At 33.1% G+C, this 13340-nt stretch overlaps 1 protein-coding gene across 1 annotated transcript in view; it reads right to left on the minus strand.

The window, feature by feature from the left end:
- SPR (Sex peptide receptor) overlaps positions 1-13340 on the minus strand; it is a 48805-nt gene that overhangs the window by 17889 nt on the left and 17576 nt on the right. The window lies entirely within an intron of this gene.

A 13340-nucleotide genomic window follows, 5' to 3' on the forward strand; every position in this document is an offset into this window, starting at 1 on the left:
TTGTAGCACTTGGACACTTAATGTTTGTTAGTTGCCATTATTTTTTTATTTGTCTGCTTTTGTCTTGCTTTTTTTTTGTAACGAAACAAAGGAATAATGTCAACTTTGACAAATAAAGTACCAGGAAATCAAAATAAATGTCTATGAAAGTCATAAGCTGCTTTTAATAAACTGACTACTTTTGAATAAATGCTGACCTTTTTGTGAAATTTTTTTAGAAAGAATATTTTTGTAGGCTGTTAATGTATTATAAACTAAAGATATGTTAATTTTAGTTTCATTGTTTTAAATTTAGGTATTATTTCCAGGCTTTAAAAAAAGTCCACTTTTTATATAAATAATACACAACATTATAATAAGTAAAATTCGCTGTTGCCTTAGAAAAATTGTACAACTATTTCATTTTCAACCTTGTTATATTGTGAAATGCAAAAACGATAACTAAATTTTTTATTTAGAAAACGTAGTAAGTGAGAACATTCTGAGTCGATTAAACGATGTCCATCGACCTATCTTTCTAGACGGCTAGCTGGTTGGTTTCACATGTAAACTTGTGCGCAAACTACACGTCGCAATTTCATAGATATTTCAAACAAATATTTTGATCCATAGACGAAGCCTATTTTAACTGGTAAAAATATTTCCATTATTTCAGTTAGTCCCCATGCAAATGCCCTCTCAATAGAGGTCATAAATGCTTGATTTATATACAAATGTATGTTTTTTAAATTTGTCATTCTAAATAACAAAATGTAAAAAAACTTGTCAAAAGGTCAAAGGGAATCCAGCAATTCAAAAATGGTATTTTTTACAAATTTGCCCATAGGGTCCACATTTCCTTCGGGGATGGGAAAATACTTTGGGTATAAATGGGAAACACACCAAGGTTTCTAAGAACTGCTTCGCGTTTTTTGATCCCAGCTTTGGGATTTTAGAACATGTGGTGAAATTTTGATAAAAAATTGGTCACATTCCGAAGGGCTTATAGAAAAGTAGAACGTACTTTATATATCGAAATGTTCTTCGTAAATATACCTTACAGAAAAATATAAAATTGTTATATGTTCTTAAGGAAAGTTTATTTTTAATAAAAAAAAGAGTTAAGCCATCTTTTCGACCAAAAAACAGCAAAAATCAACTATTTTTTGAATACTTAACCCTCTAACTGGCAAGGCTGCCTTTAGGCGGGTATGTTAAATGTATGTAATGCTGCTTTATTTGGTTATTTTTTCCGCTATAACGGTAAATATGTATAAAGAGGCAAAGAATTTACTTGTTGTGATAAACAAGAACGTGCACTTGTCTTTTGTAACCTGGTATACTATTTTACCTCGAAATAAAATTGGCCGGTTAGAGGGTTAAATTGAAAATCGTTTATTTTTGGATCCATAATTGATATTGCTCTGTAGTTATTAATAATTTAGTTGTCTAAATAACAAAAAAATTCGAGTCCATTCGGTCCAAAAGTCCGACCTATACTTTGAAAAAAGCGGTTCAAGGTATGGCAAAATTTTAAAATTTAAATTTTGATATATAACTCGGAAATTATAAGAGATAAATAGCACACGCGAGCAAGATTTTTTAAGACCTTGCCGAGCGTTTTCCAAAAATATAAAAATCTTTGAAATCGGATAGGAAACAAAGAAATTGCACGTGTTTAAAAATTTTACATGTGGAAGGTACCCTACTTTGAGCCCCCATAGTGCCACCCCTGGATAATTTTTAGAGCTCATTTTAATAAGTTAAACTCGAATACTCCTTGGCTACGCCCATGTCAAATTTTATCCTGATCGGATGAGCCATTTAGAAATGCCAGTTTTATTTCAAACAAATTTTGATTCTGCCCCACTGTGCAATCCTACTGACAACATATGGATTCCAAGCCAAAAGAACTGCTCATCTTTTAAGGCCAAAAACGAATAAAGCCAATATGGGATACTCTGTTCCAAAGTGAAACGTATCCCATAGAGAGTGTTCTGCATCAATCGAAATAAATAGTAGTCGGAGGGAGCATGGTCTAGACTATAAAACGGGTGAGGCAAAACTTCCCAACCACTATGCATAATGTTGCCGAGCGTTGTCATGATGGAATTCTAAGGTTTCATATCTGGCCGCATATTCTGGGCGTTTTTCGGTCAATGATCGCTTCAAACGAATCAGTTGCGTTCGGTATATGTTCCCTGTGATGGTCTGTCTAGATTTAATCAGCTCCCTTTCGCTCCCACCAAATACAGAGAATTATCTTAGCACCATGGATATTTGGCTTTAGTGATGATTCGGCTGATTGGCCGGGGTTCCACTCTTATGCTTCGGGTTTTTGTAATGTATCCATTTTATTCGCTGCAAAAATTATTAAAAATTTCGGACATGCAAAATTGTATTCCAAGGTCTATCGGCTTCAGTAATAATTGTACCCAATTTCCCTTCTTTTGGATGAATCCTGTTGCTCGAAACGTTTTGAAATTGCTGCTTGAGTAGCTACCAATGATTTTACGGTACCGTGAAATAGCTCCCAAATGAAATAACTCCCAAAAATTAAATAATTCCCAACTTGAAATATGAAATAACAAAGGGTAAAATGAAATTACTCCCAATAATCGGCGGTTTCACAATTTTAAATATATTAGTCCGAAAAAAGCGAAATAACTCCCAATGAAATAAATCCCAATAGAAATGAAATAATTCCCAATGTGAAGCTATTTATTTATGCAATCTAAAACAAGTAAGGAAGTATGGTCGGTGAAGCCCGACCCTACACTAAGTAAAAGAGCAAAAACATTTTTCTTTTAAAATTTCAATAATTTAAATTTTTGAGTGATTTTCGGAAGTGGGACTTATATGGGGTCTATGACCAATCATGGACCGATCACCATGAAATTGGGTCGTGTGATTTATGTCTTTATTAAAGTTAACTATGTTGAATTTTGTGTGTATACCAACATTTAAAGTGATTTTCGGAAGCGGGTCTATATGGGAGCAATGACTAATTACGGACCGATCGTAACAAAATTTGGTAACATGAATTTTGTGTATATAAAACTTATTTGGAGCTGAATTTGTGGAGATACATGTATAAATTAAACATTTATGACCGATAAAGTCCAATTTCGGGAGACATTTGTATGGGGGCTAGGTGAAATAATGGACCGATTTCAGCCAGTTTCAACAGGCTTGGTCCTTGAGCCCACTATGGTGGTGTAGGGTATAAAAAGGAACTACAAAAGTGAAATTATTCTTCGCCTACCAAACAATTTTTGCATTGCGGGCCTATAGCGTAGATCAAAGTTTTACTCCTCTGGGATGTGTCAAAAACTGGCTTCACTCAGAAAATTAGTTTTGGATTGTTTTGCAAAAGTTTTGTGCATTGCCGGCCTTCGGCCGTGCGCTAAGGTTTTCTCCTCCGGGGTGTATAAAAATCTGGCTTCGCTCAAAAACGATTTCTTTCATTGCAGAAAGGTTTTATAATATTTCAGAAAACCGATTTTCATTTCGCACCAGATTAAGTAATCGTTGCAACCTGTCAAAGGCCGACGATGTATAAATAATCTTTTCTGAGCGAAGCCGTTTTTTGAAACACCCCAGAGGAGAAAACCTTTGCGTCCGGCCGAAGGCCGGCAATGCAAAAAACTTTTCTGAATAAAGCCATTTTTTTATATTTATGGGTTCTGCTATTGCAAAGTAGAACCCAACAAAAATTAAATAACTCCCAATACAGTGAAATAACTCCCAATTCCCAAAATAAAATGAAATAAAACCCAACAAAAATTTCATTGGGAGTTATTGCAAAAAATTATGAAATAACTCCCTATGCGTTAGGAGTTGTTTCATAATGAAATAAGTCCCAAGTTGTATGGAAAATTTGTTGGGTGTTATTTAATTTTTTCGTGGGGAGTTATTTCATTTGGGAGGTATCTCACGGTACCTGATTTTACAGGCTTTTGTTGAATTTAGCAACAATATTCATTGAGTATTGCCTCCAATTCTTGGTCTTCAAATTTTTCAAATAAAAGGAGTAAGGCAAAATTTCACGCATTCGACATAAAAAACTTTGTTGGTTACAATATAACGTTCAATAACTAAGTGAGAATAAATGACAGATATGTAGACTTCAAAATTACATATGTATAAGTAATTTATAGCTGATTTCACATTCCAATTTGAGCTGTGTCCAATAACATTCCCTATTCATCAACCTAGCAGCATGAAAGTTTTATTTTAGTTAAAAGGCCACCAATGTCATGATAGAAGTTTACCTAATTTTCTGAGCTAAAAAATGGAAGAAGCTCTGTTTGCGACCGTGATAAAATAAGACTTTCCTAACTTGACTTAAAATATTTTTTTCTTTGAGTCTATTTCCTAGCAGATCTGGTCTCTCTTTGGAAATTTCAATGTCTCTTATCAAGCATCTTGTGAAAAAAGTAAATGAATCGTTAAAACTAATCGCTGCCATGTTTATCAGAAAAAACTTCCACCATCTCTGTGTCCGACAAATCTATTAGAAATTGATTCATTCGACATGGTACCCCATCTGAATATAGGCCTTTTAGCAGACAGTAAATCAGGATATGTCAGTTATGGTTTTACTAAATTTTTGAAGGCACAATGAGCAATTTTATTGACAATTTAGACTTTAAATAACATAACAGAGTTGGAACGAAAAAAAAATTAAAAATTCTTAGAAAATGTGTTAAGTGTTTTGCACAATAAGCTAACGAAATATTAGACTGTACTGAAAAATAAAACAGGAAGAGACAGGACATTAGATTTCTGAAAATGAAATTTTGTGACCAATCTATTAAAATCAAAGGGGTGCAAAACTTTCAATGAAATTTAATTTTTATACTAGAAAATCTAGGTAACCATGAACAGAAAGTTTTAAAATTCATATCATACACCCAAGAAAATCTACATTTTATTTCGAAACTAAAATTAAAATATACTTAACCCAATGCACATATTAAAGCAACAGCAATAAGTTATAATTTTCCAGCTTTTGACCTTTTTCAAACAAACTTTTATTCATTAACATTCAGATTGCCCCCAATAGAGATCCAAACAAAAAGATGGTCAATTATAACCCAAAAGTTTATATACATTTATTTGGTTTTTAGCGTTTGAAATATAAATTAAAAATTACATGTAAAAATACTAACATTGCTGCTCATGCTATAATTATGTCAGGGTAATGCGAAAAAAAAATTCTAATTACTTCTGCTGCAACTGATACTTCATAACCCCATTTCTTGTTTTTTTTTTAATATGCACATGAATTGACTCTTAACTGAACCAAAATACTCATATTTCACTAGACTAAACAAAAAAAGTATAAAATTTCATAACGCTGCGAGAAGTAGATGTAATTTTCAACACCATCGTCAGTAAATAATAAAAGAAATAACCAAAAAGATTTGTTTTTAACTATGCATCCATATGACAGATATCATCGGTTATGTTGGCTTTGAGAGCCGCTACACTGTGATGCAGAATCAAATTTTTGGGAAATACATCTGTCATTTCTAAACGTCTGGTCCGATCGAGTATAAGTTATTAAAATGGGCCCTACAAATGCTTCAAACTTTTTCACATCCCATTTCAAAGATTTTTATATTTTTGGAAAGAGCTTGGTTAGGTCTTGAAAAATATACTTTTTATCATTTATAGTTTCCAAGTTATAGGCAAAATTAAAATTTTGCCACATTTTGGTCCTCTTTTTTTAAAATATAGGACCGAATGGACTCGCATTTTTTTAGTTAGACAACTAAATTACCAATAATATATAAAAGATTTCAGAGCAATATCAATTACAAATCCAAAAATAAACGATTTTCAATTTAAAAATTTCCAAAATAGTAGTTTTTTGCTAATTTTTGAGCAAAAATGTGACTTAACTCTTTTCTTATTAAAAAAAAAACTTTTTTTAAGAACATATAACAATTTTATGTTTTTCTGTAAGGTCACTCGACGGAGGTATAAAAAACATATCTTATTTTTGGCATAGTCGCTATTTCGCCATTAGGAATTTGTCTTATTTTTTTTTTTTATCAAAATTTCAAATTTGAGCCACATGTTCTAAAATTCTAAAGCTGGGATCTGAAAACGAAAATCAGCCTTGGAAACCTTGATGTGTTTCCTATTTATCCTCATAGTATTTTCCAAACCTATGGACAAAATAGTAAAAAATAAAATTTTTGAGATTTTCGTTAAAATTTTTAGGAATTGCAGGATTACCTTTGACCTTTTGACAAAGTTTTTTACTTTTTTTTATTTAGAATGACACATTTAAATAAAAAACGTTGAAATTTTCATTGAGGTTTAAGATTAATTAAGATTTTATTACATATTTATTGAGTTTAAATTTGAATAGGGTTGCAAATATTGGAGACAATTTGATCCACATTTATTCCGAACTAATTATAACCTATACCACCATTGTGGGGAGGGTATTATGCATTTGTGCAGATGTTTGTAACGCCCAAAAATGTTAGTCTAACACCCATCCTAAAGTATACCGATCGAATTTGAACCACTTTCTCGATTAGACGATGTCCGTCCTTCTGGTTGGCTGGCTGGTTGTCCATGTAAACTTTGTGCGCAGAGTACAGGTCGCAATTTTGAAGATATAGCGATCAAATTTGGTATGCATTATTTTTTCGGCGCATGAAACTTGTCTATTGAAACTGGCTGAAATCGGTCCATTATTTCACCTATCCCCCATACAAATATCCTTCCGAAATTGGACTTTATCGGTCATAAATGTTTAATTTATAAATGCGTCTCCACAAATTGCGCTCTAAATAAGTTTTATATATACAAAATTCATTTCACCAAATTTTGTTACGATCGGTCCATAATTAGTTATAGCTCCCATATAGACCCGCTTCCGAAAATCACTTTAACGTGAATAAATCGCTTAAAAATTTTGGTATACTCACAAAATTCAACATAGTAAACTTTCATATAGACATAAATCACACCTAATTTCATGGTGATCGGTCCATAATTGGTCATAGCCCCCATATAAGGCCCACTTCCGAAAATCACTCAAAAATATAAATTATTGAAATTTTAAAAGAAAAATGTTTTTGGTTTTTTACTTAGTGTAGGGTATTATATGGTCGGGCTTGACCGACCATACTTCCTTACTTACAAACATCTGCACAAACGCATTATACCCTCCCCACTATCGTGGTTTAATGTGTATAAATTTTCTTAATATTTTATTCCTAAACATGTAATTTTATGCTAAAAAATAGTGCAATATTTTTGAAAGACTGTGTTTTAAAGTGGCATATACTATTTGAATATAATTGATATACTGAAGTGCTAGCTGAGCGCTTCCAAAAACATAAAAATCACGAGTTCAAAAATTTTACATGTCGAAGGTACCCAACTGTGAGCACCCATGGAGCATTTGTTGGGTCCATCTTAACACCTTAAACTCTAATACTCCTTATCTATGCTCACGTCATTTTATCCCGATCGGAACAGCCGTTTAGAAATATCAGATTTATTTGCAAACAATTTTGATTCTGCCCCACTGTGCGCTGTGGTTTGTGGCATATTTGCATAGACCTGCGATTTAAGAAAACCCCAGCCTATGGAGGTCTAACGGTGTCAAATCCACACCAAACAATGATTTTTTGGACGATCTTGGGTCTCATGTGAATTTGTGGTGCCCCAAATTCCATCCATTCATTCAGAAATGGGCGAAGCCATTTCTCGAACACCCATTTTGATAAAACACTTTTATCATTTTCATGTGTGGTTGAACGTTTATCCGTACATGGTGATTTGGCAAATCAAACTTAAAATAAATTACAGCCAATTCGATAGATTTAGCTTCAATAATATGGCCGCTATCAACTGTTAAACTTCGGAATTCCCCATTGGAATACCCTTTATTTATAGGCTGCATAGCCAATAGGCTCTGTTAATCGATTCGATTGTCTTCTAAGTATTTTGAAAAATTACTATAATACTCACAATCTAATTCACATTTTACAAAACCCTTTACGCGAATTTCCACCATGATTCATTATCGTTATTAAAATCTCGTTTTTTAATTTTTAATATCTTTGACAAGCTCAAGTACAAATAGATTTCAAACTTACACAATAAAATCGTTGACCTAAATCCCCTTCATTAGTAAGTATGCTCTTACACCCACAAACAGAATATATGTCAGCCTCCTTGTCGTTCGTCCTACCTCTGCTCCTTCAGCACACCCTCAGTTGATGCTGAAATTTTAACATTGTGGGTGCAGAAGTAAATATGTACAAAGACTATATATATACTTCCATAGTTATGTGAGTGTGTAAACGCCTTTAATTTAACACTAATAACATGTGCTTTTTTTCTTCTTACTGGCGCTTGCCTTTAGTGACTCTGCTGCTGCTTTCGTTTTGCTGTTTAAGTTAAACACAAAAAAGATACTCAACATTTTTGCCTACAAAACAGTAATAATAATAATAATAATGACGATGTTGTCAAAGTTGTTGATAATGATGATTATATAATGTAAACAACATATGAATATGTTGGCAACAGACATATTTAAAAATTTACATCATTTGTTAGCGGCATTGGAGGAGAAAACATCCTACAAACAATGTATACGATACTACATTTGTATTTGGGTGTAAATATTTAAAGCTTGTTAACCCCTTTTTTCTATAGCAATTGTTGTTGTTGCTGCTGCTGCTATTGTTCACAATGAACTTGTTTGTTTTGTTGTGTAAAAATGTACACTGAACAGGGTCGTAAGGGGCTATTTAGAGCAACCAGGCGCATAGAATTATTATGCAAGTTATTAAGGCTGAACAAGTCAAGTAATTATAATGGATGTTTTTATAAAAATAGGGTGCAAATTTCAACTGAGTAATTTTCTTTAATATTAAAGATGTGTTTAAAGAAAATTTTAAGAAAAATATGAAGTTGATAGATATCAGATATTGAGGTCATGTGAAATATAAATAATATGAAAAACGTTTGTATGCAAGTACACAGTGGTTTCTAAACAACTATAACAATTGCAAAATAATAACTACCCTGTTAAAATAAAAGACGACATACAGGGTGCCAAAGACGACCACATCGGGTGTAAATCATTTTGCAGAACTGGAAGCAACAAATATGAGAAAATCGGGAAATAAAGCAAATTCTTATTATTTATTTAATTAATTAACCCTGCTGTTAGGTTAAAAAAACTTACGAATCTTAGGTAAGGGACCATTTTGGTCCTCTTTGTATTTTTCATAAAAAATTTTACATAAAACTCTTTGACCAGACATTTTAAATATTTATAAAAGTGAATATATAAATTTTTATAAAAAAAATTAAAAAAAATGGAAAATTGACGAAATATTATCAGTGATATTGCCGAAATTCTAAATGAAATTGATTCAGATATTTCATTTTCGTCCATATTAGATGAAAATATTGAAAGAAAGTCATATTGATGAATGTGAAATGAACAATGGTGAAGAAAATGAAGCAGATTATGCTGTAGATGCATTATACATTGCGAAAACCAAAATGCAATGGATTCCTTTACCACGTCACATTGGAGCTTCAGCGGAGAATATTACATCATTACCACCAGGTTTAACGCTTTGTGGTGTGAAAATAATCATGGATAATACGAATAAATGTGGTAGACTTAAATTTGAAAGCAAATGGAAAGATTTATTGGTGTTCTAATTCTTGCTAAGATTTTGGTCTTGTGTATACGTAATTAGGTTATCATAATAATTTTATATTGCAGTGGCAAAAACGAGGATTAGTTTGATGCAAGTTTTGGCATATTGATACAAGTGCTCTCAGCTTGGATGATGTTGTCAACAGAATACAACAAAAAAGTAGTGACAAGTTTGAGTTATGGGACAATTGGGAAACTCTTATTTCAATGTTTTATAACATCCTGATAACAGGTGATAACTTCAGCTTTTGAGTAAGATGCAAAGGAGACGGACATATATGGGAACATTTCGGGAAAACAAAACTTCCACCGAAATTGTTTATGTCCAAAAAAGTTCCTTTATATACATCCGCATTTGCTTTTAGTGAAATCGCAGCACTTGTTTGCTATATATATCGGCCATAAAACTAAAGGAACTGTATTGATGAGCTCCATCAATAATCATAACAAGATACCTGCAATCGTTTCTTATTATAACTGTACAAAGTTTCCTTTATCTATCTTAGGAGGCGTTGATACTGCTGATCAAACGATTAGTTACTACAACACTAAATAGATGGTAAAATGATGTATTTTCAAATATAGATGATACATCCGAGTTTTTACGCCAGTTAGCTATGTGCCTATCAGAAGAATACGTTTTGAAATGGACAGTCAAACCTAAAAATCCATTTGCAGCAGAGCTATTGACTCAACAAAAAGCTTCGCCATCAAATAGTGTACCATCTACAAGAGTTGATATAAAAATTTCAGCTACTAGAAAATGGGTAATTTGCAATTGATGTAAGTTCAAATGTAATGCCAAATGCATTATATCCAACATATTTGTATGCAAATCGAATCGAAAAACAATTTTTTCATCTTGCTTCGAAAATAACAATAAGCCATAATTGTTTTTTCTTACTTTTACTCATATAAAGAATAAAATATATTGCATGGACCAAAATGGTCCATAACCTAAGATTTGTAAATTTTAATTTGTTTCTGTTCTATGTTATCCTATATAGCTAAAAACTAACTAAAATCATTAAAATAGAAAAATAATACCTGAGCAGACGTTTTAAGTTGATACGATAAGCCATTGCAAATTTATATGAAAAATAAAAAAAAATTTGACCAAAATGGTCCAAACCTAACAGCAGGGTTAAAAAAATGGGTAATATTTTTATATAAAGAGTCTGCTAATAGGAACTTCCAAAATTTTACATTTGATAGAGGTATAGTGCTGAAGCTGACGATGAAAATGGCGATGTTGCTTTCTCAAGAGACCAGGTTGTTCACAAACCTTAATTGTGATATTTTAAAAATCTACCAAAATGAAATGCGAAGCTACATGTCATTTACACGTTCAAATGTTAAAATCCTTTTATAAAATCGTCCTACGGAGGGGACAATTCGCAGTATAGTGGATAAATTTTTGTCTATTGCTTCAGTAAACAATAAACTAACACCCGTACGATGAGGAAACACAAGATCTTCCGAAAACATCGCCGTTGTCCGTGAAATTGTGCAGGAGAACTAACAAGAACTCGACCTTTCACAGACCTCAACTTGGCGAATCTTGCGTCGCAAATTGGGCCTGCACCCGTACAAAATTCATGTGAACCGGGAGCTAAAAGTAATCGGTCATAGAAACTAAGCCTAATTTGTATCTAAAAATCATCATCAGTGATGAGGCCGTTGTCTGGATGAATGGTTAAGTCAATAAACAAAATTGTCGAATTTGGGATGATATCAATCCACATGAGGTACAAGAGCGTCTATTTCATTCCGAGAAAGTCACTGTTTGGTTTTGATTTTCGGCTGGCGGCATTGGTCCATAATTCTAGGAGAACGACTTTGGTCACGCCATTACCGTCAACGGTGAGCGCTATAGGTCCATGATTACCAACTTTTTTTGTCCAGAATTGGATGATATGGACACCAACGACATGTGATTTCAACAGGACGTTGCTACATGCCACACGGTTGCATAAAAGTCTACATACATGTGCTGTTTCCATGGAAAAAATTCATCAATTAGGCTATGAAATTCTCCCTCTACCGCCCTAATAACGGGTTTTAGCAACAAGTTTATATTTCTTGTTTCCAAACCTAAAGTCATGTCTCGGCGGAAAAAGATTTGACTCCAACGATTTTGAAGGGAGAAACGTTGGACCAAGCGCATACAGCTCAAAAGAGACTATGTTGAAAAATAAAGTAATTTTGTATCCAAAGACCTTTGTTTCATTCACATCTGATAAACTTCACCCGAGATATCTGGATTTTTACTATTTTTTTACTACAACCTGAACCCGGTCCGCGTTGCTGTCCCTTACAAAACATCTGTTTTATATTGCATCTCGATCTCGATTTTAATACTTTTGGTGGCATTCCTGCTGGTTCCTATGAATTCAAAAATTCAGTAAGATAATTGACGGGTTGTTCTTCGTGCAGAACTGAGTCAACTGATTTGTATTTTATTGTTTCTCTAGGCATTTTCAATAGTATTTGGTCATTGAGCTTGTGAATATCATAATTTTTTGGTGCCAAAATTGCATGTTCCCACATCCAATTCGAATTTTTGTAGTTAGTTGTAAGACTTGGGAATACCTTGACGACAACTGCTTAAATATTCGTTTGGATTTGGCAGAAGTTCCGGAACGAAATCTCAATTGTGACGGGATCAATTGGAATTTTTCCATTTCCGATGTCCAACAATTATTTTGAGAATGTTTCGGCTGAAGGGCCTTGCAGCAGATGCACATGCATGTTCATCGATAGCGTTCGGTTTCTATAGCTTCATTTCCAGTGAAATAAATTTGAAGAAACTTTGCATCATCATTGGGAAGCGGAAGTAATGATCCAATTCTGTGGTACATTTGTTATTGAACTTTAAAGGTCGACATGAAGCCGATGTCATTTGAAAACATGAGTTGCACTTTTTGATATTTTCAAACTTAGAAGCAGCTCAGGCGGCTCAATAATTGGTGGCAAAATAACTTTATCGTTCGTACAGCACATTTCCGCGGATTTCCTAGGGAACTTCAAAACGATGCAATGTAAGCAATGTTTGTACATTGCGCCAATCAGGAGGTTCTTAAGATTCCGGTAGTCATAATACTTCTTGCAATAAAATTCCGGAAACTTTAAATCGATTCTTTCTCTTGATCGAGCCATTGCTTCTAGTCTTTCGATAAAATTTGTTTTCGAAAGGTCTTCTACGTTTAGAGCCTTAGAAACGGAAAGAGAATGGGAATCACGGCTTCAGTGCATCTTCATCAGTGCATTTTCATCAAGAGCTCGTGAAAAATAATCAAATTCAAAATGTTGCAATGAATATGGAAAATGTCAATGGCGGTTTTCAGTATTAAGTGCGAATGGTATTGCATAAATACCGCTAATTATGTTTTCGTCAAAATTTTTGAAGTGATAAAGTTTAATACCCTATAATTCAGCTTGTATTCTAACAGGGTGGTAAATAACTTAAATTTTCTAAAAGCTTATGCCCTTCTGTACGAGTCATTTATATATAATTTTCCAATCAGATTATTAGTTTAGAAGACACCGATTTATTACAATTTTTTTCCAATGTGGAGCCATTCAAAGAATATAAAATAAAATTCCTTTTATATTGTAAACTAATAAAATATTAGGCCCAATA

Source organism: Calliphora vicina, chromosome 4 (genome assembly GCF_958450345.1).
Source record: "Calliphora vicina chromosome 4, idCalVici1.1, whole genome shotgun sequence".
NCBI classification, from domain to species: Eukaryota; Metazoa; Arthropoda; class Insecta; order Diptera; family Calliphoridae; genus Calliphora; species Calliphora vicina.